At 44.1% G+C, this 12,069-nt stretch overlaps 1 non-coding gene across 1 annotated transcript; it reads right to left on the minus strand.

Moving 5' to 3' along the window:
- Window positions 1–999: 999 nt before the first annotated feature.
- LOC142449396 (U2 spliceosomal RNA) lies at window positions 1,000–1,189 on the minus strand. The gene has a single exon (XR_012784586.1). It is a non-coding gene; the product is annotated as a U2 spliceosomal RNA (small nuclear RNA).
- Window positions 1,190–12,069: the final 10,880 nt, after the last annotated feature.

The following is a 12,069-nucleotide window of genomic DNA, read 5'->3' on the forward strand; positions in this document are numbered from 1 at the left end:
ACAGGCTGACCTGGTGGAACAAACTCCAAATGTAATATGTCAGCATCTTCCTCTGTTTGGGAAGTTGACAGATGTCCAGAATGAGGTTTGTCAGCAATTGACACTTCACCTTTTTAAAACCAAGGAAACCACGTGTACACTTGAGTGAGTTCCAGAGCGCTGTCCTTGTAAACTGTGTCCAACATCACAGCTGTTTCTGTGGCATTTTTCCCAAGCAGGAAACAAAAGTTCACAGCTACACACTGTTATTGTAAATCAGAGACTACAAAGAATGAGGTTCGAACACACTGCTTTTATGAAAAAATTCACTGTGACCAGAGAGAACCTTCCCAGGCAATGCCAGTGGACGCAGTAACCCAGAGCTAATTGCTCAATGCTCGCCTAGCAAGAATAAATGCATATTACGATAGCTCCACTCCACCCAGCACAATTCTGTTTTTGGGGGTGTACCTCCTTGTAGTCCTTAAAACACAAATAAATCTCTTGGTATTCTATGTTTCGGCAACGATCCATATGATGTCAGCAATCATATCTCTTGTGCCATCTCTTCTTCTGATTCCATCTTTCATTTCCAACAGCTTCCTATTGATGCTGTAACCATTATTGAGTTATCTTCAGAAAAATTTTATTTGCATATTATGTTAATGATATGATTCTATAGTTTCTGCCCTCTGTTGTATCATCTTTCTTTGGCATGGGCACGAGTAGGGATCTCTTCCAGTCAGTTAGCTCCCTTCCAAATTTCTTGTCATAGAGTCATCAGTGCTTCGCCAGCTTGTTGAAATATTTGAATTGATATTCTGTCAATTTCTGGCCCTTTTTACTTGCTACAGCCTTCAGTGAAGCTTGAGTATCTTCCTCAGTACCACTGCTTCTTGACTGCGAAAATTGGAGGACTCTTTAAATGGTTGATTTTTGACCAATTCTTTTTGCTACAATGACTCAATGTGATCCTTCCATCCTCTTTTCTTTTTCTTTTTCTTTATGAGAAGTCCCCCAAGGGGATGCACCATTCCTGGAAGTACTGCAATACCAGGTCGATGCGTGGAGTGGATGGAGCAAGCTCCTATTCCAACTCCCTGCTCCAAAAATCCATTTAATATCTTGTCCTCGGATAGAGACGTATCAGATATTAAACTGATAAGAACAGATACTACACTTGATCTTAGCCAAAAGGCCGAGAAGCGATTCTTCCATCCTCTTCTCATGCTTCCTGCCTGGTTTGGTATTTTGCCCTTAGGATCCTTCAATATGACAACTCAAGGCTTGAGTTTTTTCTTCAGTTAATTCAGCTTGAGGATAGGCTGACTATGCCCTTTCTTTTTGACTTTTTAACTCCTGGTCTTTGCACATTTCATTTAAAAATGTTGTCTTTTTGTGCTGCTCTTTGGAATTTTCAGTTGATATCTTTTATTTCACTCTCCCCACTTGTTTCAGGTACTCTAACCATCACAAATTTCAGAGAGTCTTCTTACATCCATTTTCATCTTTTCTTTCTTTGTTGTCTTTTTAACAATAGCTTGCTCTCTTTGTGTACAATATTCTCAATCCCACAATTTGCCAGTCTTCTGTCATTAGTGGTCAGTTCATTTAGTTATCCACATTTCTCTAAAACAGAGTCGGTTCCATCAAGATGTTTAAATTTACTAGCGTGTATACAAACCTGTTGCCAAGGAGTCAATTAAAATCACAGGAACTTCCTAGGACAGAGTCGAACGTCTAGGGCCTCAATCTTTCTGGGAGGTACGCTGATGGTGCAGTTTAGCTTTCACTGTAACGACGGCAGCTGCGGAGTCCTGGGGCACAGTTGCGTCTACCCTGGAGGGGGGCCTTGACTCAGAATGGATGGGATAGCAATGGGACTGGTGTGGAGAATCTTGACAGAAGCAGACTTGTACAGATTTCATTCAGAGGGGCTGGTGGGTTCAGCTAGCCATCTTTAGGCTAGCAAGGCAGCACCCAACAGCTGCATCTGGTCCTTAGTCATATACTGAGTCTGTCTTAACAAATTGTAGGTGTCCTTCTTCCCTGGGTCCTGGTAGCCCTTATTTGTACCTATTCTCTTTTGTTCCTGATCAGACTTTGAAAACCTTTGATCATTTTATTGGCCCTTTAAAAGAAATAGCATTTATTTTTATCCCTCAAGAGAACTTCCCAAAACTTATTTCAGGTGAACATAGAAAGTAGTGAAGCAAAAAATGATATTTTTGAATTTCCTAATAATAAGTTAAGGTTGTAAGTTTTCTTCTGAGTATCCCGTGGAGTCCATCCCACAGGTTTTATTGTCAGAGCCCTCGTTTTTAAATGGTTTTATTCTTGCTGTTGAGAATATGCAAAGCAGTTATTGTTAGCCCGTTGCTAGGTGATGCTGAGCTGGGTTCTGACCCAGAGTGACCTGAAGTACTACAGGAAAAAATACCAAGTAGTCCTGCACAGTCGACGGTCGCTTTGTTTGAGTTCATCCTTACAATCCTCTTCATTCCGTTCCTGAATTGTTCCTCCCCCATTAATGTAAACTCGCTGCTCCCTACATTTTCCATCTCAACCTTGCTAAGTTGTTGTTGTTAATTTGATTCCATATGCATAGTTTATTAAAATGGTATCGTACTCAAGACAGGCCTTGACTAAATAACCTAAACTACTGTTGGTTTAATGATGTGTGTGTGTGTGTGTGTGTGTGTGTGTGTGAATTTTATGAGGATGGCAAGGGACCAGATGCTGCTTTTTTCCTTTGTGCATTGGGTACACATCAGTGGGAGCTGACTCAAGGGCATGTCACAGCAACAATTGTTTGTCTTAAAGAAGACATCAGGAGATATTTTTACCCTAAGGTTTAAAGTTGGCCTCGCAGCCATACGTTCATCTAGGCTCATGACACCAGAAAATCTGAATTCTCTGAGATTTTGAAGTTCTGCTCTACATTTCCCCTCTTTTGGTCAGGAATCTAAACTCTTTTTTTCAAAATGTTCAGAAACAGTATCTGGGTACCATCCAGTTCTTCTGATTTCACAGCAAAAGAGGCAGTGAACCCCATAGTTCTTCTACCCTCTTATTCCAGACTCTTCTTCCCCTGTTACTCAGGTAAAGAGACAGGTTGTACCTTGAGTGGGCTTTTGAAAGTGTTTAAGAACCCAGGTACTACATGAAATGAAGTAAGATCAATACATTAAGCAAAATAGTAGGCCAATTAACTGGAATGTCTCTTAAAACCATGACCTCAAACCTTCAAACCAAGAAACCAAATCCTTCGAGGTGTTTGGTTGAACAAAAATGGGCTCAGAACAGCTGGATGTTTGGGGGATAAAAAAAGAAGTCTGTTTTTGTCTCTTTTTATCTAGATAAAGTTTCTTTGTTTAATATTGTGAATTTTAAATTGCACGCTCATTCTTCTTCAGTTGTTCAGAAACTTTCAGAAACCTTTCATTTCTTCTTCCTTCTTTCTCCTTAATGACCCCTCTTCCCTCCACACACCCACCCCTCACCCCGGCCCACCTCTCTCATATTTCTCTCAGCCAAAATTATGTGCGCAAATCCAAGTCTGAATATTTGGGAGACAAATTCTGCTTTTCTCAACTCAATGGCAGTGAGTTAAAGAAAATTAGTCCCAGCTACTTCACAGTGACTCTTTTTAAAAATATCAACACATGTCTCTTTTCCAAATGGAAATAATTCTTGGTAAATGTTTGCTTGAAAAAATTACATTCTAAGAAATAAGATTAAGATAATTTAGACTGCCAATTTTTTTCTAACAAAACTTAGTTACATTATTTCCTGTGCTGTTAGTTTCACCACGTATAACGTTGCATAAGGGAAGCTCACCGAATGGCATGTAACCTTTTCCTGTTACTTCCGAGTAATTTATTCCAGCTGGAAATGTATGATGTGTGCAAAACAGGCTCATATAATTAGAATCTTAACACATTGCAATGAATGAAGCAGAATTCTCCAAGTGCCATAAGCATATTCTTTAGAGCCAGATGTGAATTTGTTTCTATTTGGACCTAGTTATCAACTGTTGGATATTTGGCATGGTCCTTAAACATTCTAAGTCCTTTTCCACTTCTGCAAAACACAAAAGGTTATACTTGGTCTCCAGAGTGGTTTGAGGGTTAAATGTGATAATATAGTAAATTATGTGCCACAATTTCCATGCTCAATAAAAATATCAATAATTTTTACATAGTAGATACAAAGTATATATGTGTGTATAGTATTATGAAGTGTGTAGTATTATGAAAATGCTGAAAAAATCATTTCTAGCAGGTTTAAACTGTTAATATTCAAAGTACTATTTCTGAAAAATAACCAAACTCATGGCTATTGAGTCGACTGTAAACTGCAAACTGAAAAATAAAACAAAAACCCACTGGTATGGAGTAGATTCTGACTCGTAATGACCCTGTAGGACAGAATGGAACTGTTTCTGAGACTGAAAATCTGTTGGGGAGCAGACAGCCTCATCTCTCTCTCATGGAGTGGTGAGCAGATTAGAGCTGCTGACCTTATGATTAGCAGGCCAATGTGTAACAAATGAAAACTTCCACATCTGAAAAGAAAAACAAAAACTTAAGAGGTTTAAAACTCCCATTCTCAAAATAGTTAAGTAGTACCCTTTCAAATTTAATTTGGATAATAAATTACTTAAATGGAGTGAGAGGGGACTGTCGTTAGGATAGCACTTACGGAGCTGGATGGGGGGTCTCAGTGCTATACTCAAGATAAGCCTCTTGCAGTTCTTTACTATCCCCCACTCACACACATGACCTGCTGGCAGTGCCTGCTTATTTCGTTGCAGCTAAGTTGCCTAAGACATAGTGCTAATGATGCCGAGATTTGCAGTCACCTGGTTTCTATAAAAACACAAACTCCTGTCTTCTGGCGGTCAGAAGGAGAACTGTCACCTGGTTTCTATAAAAACACAAACTCCTGTCTTCTGGCGATCAGAAGGAGAACTCAAGGAGAGGCTGGATGGGATAATCCAAACCAGCACCGCAGCTGAATCAACAGAGGAAACTGCCTGTTCAACTAGCAGTGAGCGTGCAGTGCCGTCTTCCCTTATACAGCCTAGAACATGGCATTGCCTCATGTCTGAAACCTGGAATTCCTGCCGGCGGCCCCAGACATATCAAGAGAGGAGATGTGAGAATAGAAACTGTTCTAAGTTTCTAGGTGAGGATAATGCTCGTTAAACAGTAGCAAGTGAACATGGCTCTTAGGGGGTATCACTGTCAGCCTGTCCTTCCTTTTTCAGGAAGGCAGTCAGAGGTGGGTCAATGGTAGAATTCGCATCATCTCTGTGGGAGACCTGAGCTTGACTCTGGCCAATGCACCCCGTGCACGGCCCAGGGCCCGCTGTTAGCCAGGGCTTGCATGTTGCTGTGCTGCCTAGCAAGGGGCCCGGGTGGCACTGCCAGGTAAGCACTGGTTGGCTAATTGTAAGTGGTCGGTTCAAACCCATCAGCTGTTCTGTGGGAGAAAGATGAGGCTGTCTGTCCCTGCACAGGTTTACAGATTTGGAAACGCAACCTTCCTAATGCCGCAACCCTTAAAGCCGCTTCTCATGTGGTGACCCCCAACCATAACATTATTTTCGTTACTACTTCATAACTGTCATTTTGCTACATTTATGAATCGGGCAACTCCTGTGACAGGCTCGTTCGACCTCCAAAGGGGTTTTGACTCACAAGTTGTTCTAGAGAGGGATTCTACTCAGTCCTTAAGCGTCGCTATGAATTGCAATCAACTGAATGGCGGTGGTTAAGAAAATGAATAGCCTTCAGCAACATTTCCAGACTAAGAAAAGAGGAAAATCTGGCAATTGATTTTCTGAAAATCAGCCCGTGGAAACCCTATGGATCACAAGGGTCCAATCCGACTGTGCACGAGGTTCTCATGAGCCAGAGGCTGGCTTCATGGCAGCTAACGAGGATGTCAACTGCATCACTTCCACTCCATGCTGACTCGCATGACGTCAAGTACCAGGGCTCAAGATTGCACTGGCTGAGGTGTGAAGTATGGTCTATTGCCGTTCAGGCCACATCGTGGTTCTTATCTGACATTGCTGTCGTGAGCCACCGTCAGGTGAGCCCATTTACAATGGGATGGGACCTTTGTCATTCCTGGGGTTTCCCCTGATTTTCAGGCTTTCCCATGAGGCTCTTTGGAGTCTCTCCATAGACACAGTTTAAAGGCTGTGGCAGTTGCGTAATCTGTCAACTTAAGAAGGGGTGGTCGTCGTTTGATGACTTCATTTGGAGGCACGATGGAGATAAATAGCTCACTGGAGGCCGGACCCACACAGACTCTCTCTGCTTCGTCTTCCTGTTGACAAGCCACATGGAGCTACATGGATGCAGCCAAAGCCCTAGAGCTGGAGGAGTCATGTGGAGACCCAGGCCAGCACTAAGATGCTTCCACCACCACTGTATGCACAAGACTTTCCACCCACTTGCCTGAGATCTTCCTGCATTTGGCATCATTGCATTCCTCTAAAGAGGAATTTGTGGACTAGTATCAACATATGGAGTAATATCAGAATTATGAACTTGACCTGGACTGGGCTGGGTTGCTTTCTTAATGTACAATTGTTCTTTGATATGAAGCTCTTATACACATAGGAGTGTCTCTGGATTTGTTTCTCTAGTCTACCCAGACTGACATAAACACCAACCAAGACTTTGAGAGGATTTTATATTCTGATTTTGGGGCTCTCCCTGCCATTCCAAGATTTCTGTGATGAATTCTAAGCCATTGAGCTAGCCCCGTTCTACACCCTTTGACCACACAGTCCAACCAGACTGGCTTTTTTTCTTCAGTTGGAGCCGCCCCACATGGCTTGGACGAGAGAGGGCCCTCAGAGAAACATCCATGGAGTAGAGGCTTTCCTTCAGTAAACGTCTGCTGGAAGTCCGTCTCCAGTCCTTTCCAGCCACTTTCATACTATTCCATGGGATCAAAGGAAGGAAGGACATCAAAGACTCAGGTGTGTTACACAGGGTTCTCCAGAGAAACAAAACCAGGACACTTTGATTATACATATAACTTAAAGAAATAAACAGCTAATTTGTCCACGGAGCACTATAGAGGGCTCAGTTCCACTCACTTCCATGAGACAGTTAATACACTGGCAGTCCTTCAACTCACGAGGGATGCTGGGCACAAGTCAAGGAGGCAGACAGCTGAGTCTTCTGTAGAGCAAAGCAAGCAATCTGGCCACAGGCAGCAAACAGGGCAGGTCACCACCAGTGAGCCAGATGACAGAGTGCGATAGTCCCCAGCTCAAGTGATGTACACACCAGCAGTGTGGTGAAGCAGGTTTCAAAGGATCATCACACGATAGTGACAGAGTCCATAAGTTGGGTGTCCCACAGGCAGTGTGGCTCACAAGTTGAGGGAGAGAACTAGCTGAGGCAGCTACACTGGTCTGAACATCAGAGAGCAAGGGACAGAAAGACGAGGCTCACTGTGTAATTTACCTCTTTGTCCTTCAATTAAACTGCAACCTTATTAACCCCATATGTGTTTATTGGCCAAGTTGGCACAATAATCCTACCTATCACATCAGGGAACAAATGAGTCCACATGATGAATAGCCTGCATGCAGCATGGCCTTTTCTAGCTTGATACCAGAAGACCTAGAAGGTACCTGGGCATTACTACCAATAGGGATGCAATACAACAGTGGTTCTCAACCGGTGGGTCACAACCCCTTTGGGATTGAATGGCCCTTTCACAGGGGCCACCTAAGAGCATCAGAAAACATATAAATATTTCACGATATATAATTACATATTGTTTTGTGATTAATGACTATGTTTTAATTATTTTTAATTATGTTCAATTTATAACAATGAAAATATATCCTGCATATCAGAGATATTTACATGACAATTCATAACAGTAGCAAACTTACAGTTATGAAGTAGCAACGAAAATAATTTTATGGTTGGTGAGGCCACCACAACATGAGGAACTGTATTAAAGGGTCGTGGCATTAGGAAGGTTGAGAACCACTGCAACAGAAGATTCCAGACAGAATGAGAGAAAAATACAGAGCAAAATTCAAGGCCCTCAGAAAGGCCTGATTTACTTGGCTGATAGAGACTAGTGGAACCCCCGAGTTTATTTCATATATATATGATTTTATTTGAAGCTTAATTTACTCCCAAGCCATACTTTTTTCTTCTCGGATATCTTTTTCTTCTGGGCAACGTCCTCTTCGGGTTTAGGAACAGTTTGTCCCTTTTCAGTGAGGTGCATCTCAGTGGGGCAGGGGGAGCTCGTGGACGGGGTGATGCGACCAGGCGCGCTCTCGGTCCGGCGGTGCATCGTGGGGGCTTTGTGCCCCTGGGGGTGCCCAATGTCTAGAATGCACATCTAAGTCCTTACGTTCAGGGTCACTCTCTGCAATTTTAAGCAAGTGCAGCAAAAGTATCAGCATGGGCCATGACCTTGGGTCCAACCCCACGGTTTGGCCTGGATACACTGACCAGCCCCACCATTGTCCCGTCGGAAGGGCACTCCCTGCTTCTGCAAAGTGACGTCTTTCAGATACTTGGTGGCTTTCCGGATATGCAAACCCTTGATGGTCCGGGCACTTCCACGGATGTTCTTAAAATGGACCCGCAGATTCGACCCTCTTGATTTGCATGGCTTTGCGGGGTTTTCTTTTGGAAGATCACCTCATGCCACTCCGGGGAAAGCCCTAAATACCTTTGAACTTGGAACTGAAGCTGCTCCTGGAGGCCATCTTCCAGTCAATAATAGGCCAGATTCGAAAATAAATAATCTTGCCAGTGAGTAATGTCGTCCCTTCAACAACGGACCAGGTGAGACCAGAGGGCCAACATTTACCTAAAAGTAATGGCAGAGAATGGAAGGCCGATTAATGGCAACAGAACAAGCAGATGGCAAACATTGAAATGTTGACACATTGTCAAAATTGCAACCAATATCACCGAAAAATTGCATCAAGATTATTCATTTGGAACCTGTTTTGTTTTGTCAACTTTCACCCTAAAACTCCCAGAAAATGTTTTTTAAAAAGTGTACCGTTGTCATCTAAAGAAGGGTTAATACAAAGGAACCAACCAGTAACCGGTTTGCATTGACTTCCTTCTATCTCAGGGTGGCCCCGTGTTCAAGTACATCTGATCCGAGCTGTGCCCAACAGGATTTTATAATGATGATCACTGTAGTTTGGGTAAGTTTACATCATGGAAGGTCACATAGCAGATTAGTTTTCCGTTCAACAATGTTGACACCTTTTGTTTCAGGACCTTGGTTGCAATCCCCTCAATCTAACAACGTCCTTCCACTTCCTGTCTGGGTCAAAAGGGTTTTCGATGACTGGTTTTTCAGAGGTAGCTCAACAGGACTTCCTTCCGAGACCACTCAGCGGACTTACACCTTGGACCCCTTCGTTTTCGCTAGCCAGGCAGGGATCGTCGGATACGGGCCACTCCGCTGTTCCCATGAGCGTTGTCCCACTTGTGTTGACAGCTGGGTTTGACAGACGTTAAGGAATAGCTCTGGGGGAAGCTATTAACAATACTTCATGGTGTTTTCTTCTCATTGATTCCCATTTCATCTCTAAGTGGGAAGCGAAGGGGGGGTATCGCTGTTTTCACTGTACAAAGTAAGAAGCCATCGAGGGGGAGAAAAGTGCTTATGAACAGAGCATTTCAGTCAAGGCATTGGGAGCATTTATCTATTTCCTGTTGGGCTGGGTTAAGACCTGTAAAGCTCTGAAAGCTAACGAGATTTAAAGACGTGTTGCAGTGGACAGCTGGAGAGAATGAAGTGCAGTCACGACCGTGACAGTGGCTAGCACTGTTTCTGGCACGTATGTGGAAAAGTTGAGGAAGGTGCTTATTATTAGCCAAGTTAATGAGGAAGGCAGCCAACGAGCATCGCAGCTATTTGGTGTCAGAAACAAGATCTCAGAGACTTCTCTCCCCAGCACCTCCTGACCACGATGTTTATTCAACTGTGGAGTGTCTCCAGTACCCTATTTGCTCACCTGTTTCTCCATTCCTGCTTCAGGTTGCCTGGGTTCCCCAGACCTTTGTCTGTCTACCCCTATCAACATGCATATATAAACTCCAACTTAGAAGCTGGTGACCGAGTGTACAGGAGAGGGCATCTGTGCAAATCCGCTCTTGAACCTTGTTGAAAGGGATCTTATCGACTTCTTTTTACAGCTCACAGTGTGGCCAAGCCCGAGGGTTTAGATCCTTTTTTAAAAGGCCAAGTGGTCTGTGCACAAGAGGCACAAACATTCACATAGTCCTTTCTGCCCAGTGGCAGAGCATGCTGTTTAAGTGGAACTTGATAGCCCTCCTGATTTAGACACTCCCTTGCTTCTTTTTGGCATAGACATTATTCATGGCCCCTCCTGCCAATGAGCTGCTGCTAAGCCGGTAGGCATTTGGGATCTTAAAAGCTTTCAAGAGACCATGCAGTAAATGTCCTTCACCCAACTGGGGAACCAATGAAGAAAGGTTGCTAAGGAACCAGCAGAAAGAACAGCCTTTCCTCGCTAGGGGAGGAACTCATAAGGAAGAGACTGTACCAACCACCATCTCCCGTCAATGCCCAGCCATTGGGAGGTGGCCCTGTGCCGGAGACAGCAGACAAGTGCTAGGTTTCTGGAGGGCTTCGCCTGGGTTCTTGCTTCGCAATGCTGAAAGAACTCCTGCTGCAGAAGCCCATTTGTCATCCAAGTGGCTTTTCTGAGGAAAAGGGAAGTTTCAGGTATTCCCAGGGAATCCCAGGAGCCGAGAGCAGGAAATACCAAAAGAGCACCCTGAGGGAGAGGCGTGAGAAGGAGCTGGGGACCCAGGGCCCCCGCCCTCCGACCTGTGAGAGCACACCTGAACAAGAGAGGAAGGAGTCCATGAGGCTGGGCCTTCCTGTGGCAGGCCCTTACCACCTCCGGCTGGAGAGGTGTGGTTGAAGGTATTAGCTGAGCAGATTGGCCAACTTTAAGGGCCTCTGGGTGATGTCATGTGGCTGAGCCTAGTCTGTGTACCTAGGTGGACCTCCCACCTGGTGTAGGGGGCTTGTGTCTGAGCATGCTCAGTTTGGATCTTTCCATAGGTGTCTAATTAATGTGCCCGGTTTCTTTCCAACCCCTTTGTTGTGGCCCTGTGTAGGCACTGGGAAGACATCCCCCCCCCCCGCCCCTTAGTCCCTATTCCGGCTATCTGACACAATAGAGCAAGAGGTTGTGAAACAAGGATGAGAGCTGTCTCAGGGAGCTATTGTTGACAGCTTGATGGACAGCGAGGAGCGCGGGCCACCTACTTCCATATTAATTACAAAGTCACCGGGCTTACGGAAAGGACACAGAGAGGTCTTGGGATGCTGATGCATGTATACGTATGCAGGCTGTGATCCCAGGAGCCACACCATTATCACTGCACCCCCTCCCCCATCCCCCCCCCCCAGGCTTCCCAGGCTTCCAAGGCTGTTAACTGGCGCATAGGCCAGTTTCTGGGCCTCTAGCTAACTACACTTAAAACGCATCACTCCCGTTTGTCTTGTATTTGCGAGTGTAGCATAAGATGTCTCTTCCAATAAATTTCTGTTTAAAGAGTATTTTATGGTACCCAACGATTCCACTCAAGAGGATTGAAAACATACATTCACATAAAACTCTGCACACAAATATTCATAGCGGCACGATTCACGAGCATCAAAAAAGCAGAAGCGGCCCAAGCCCCATCAACAGATGAATAGATAAACAAAATAGGGCATATCCTCACAACATACCATTACTCAGCTACAAAGAGAAATGAAACCCTCATTCATACTACAACAGATGAACCATGTAAACACAATAGATACTAAGGAAAAGACACCGGCCTCACAGACACATGTTGTGCGATTCCATTTGTTTGAAATGTCCACAATAGGCAAATCCATCGAGGCAGAGTGGGGGATGCTGATTAAGGGCCCCCAGTTTCTTTGAAAAGGAACAAAAATGTAAAATTCTATCAGTCCTGTTGTGTTTCCATCACCGATGTGATCGACACAGCTGGTTTCATTGAATTGTACAAATGAAAA

The sequence above is a fragment of the Tenrec ecaudatus genome, chromosome 5 (assembly GCF_050624435.1).
Source record: "Tenrec ecaudatus isolate mTenEca1 chromosome 5, mTenEca1.hap1, whole genome shotgun sequence".
In the NCBI taxonomy this organism is placed as follows: Eukaryota; Metazoa; Chordata; class Mammalia; order Afrosoricida; family Tenrecidae; genus Tenrec; species Tenrec ecaudatus.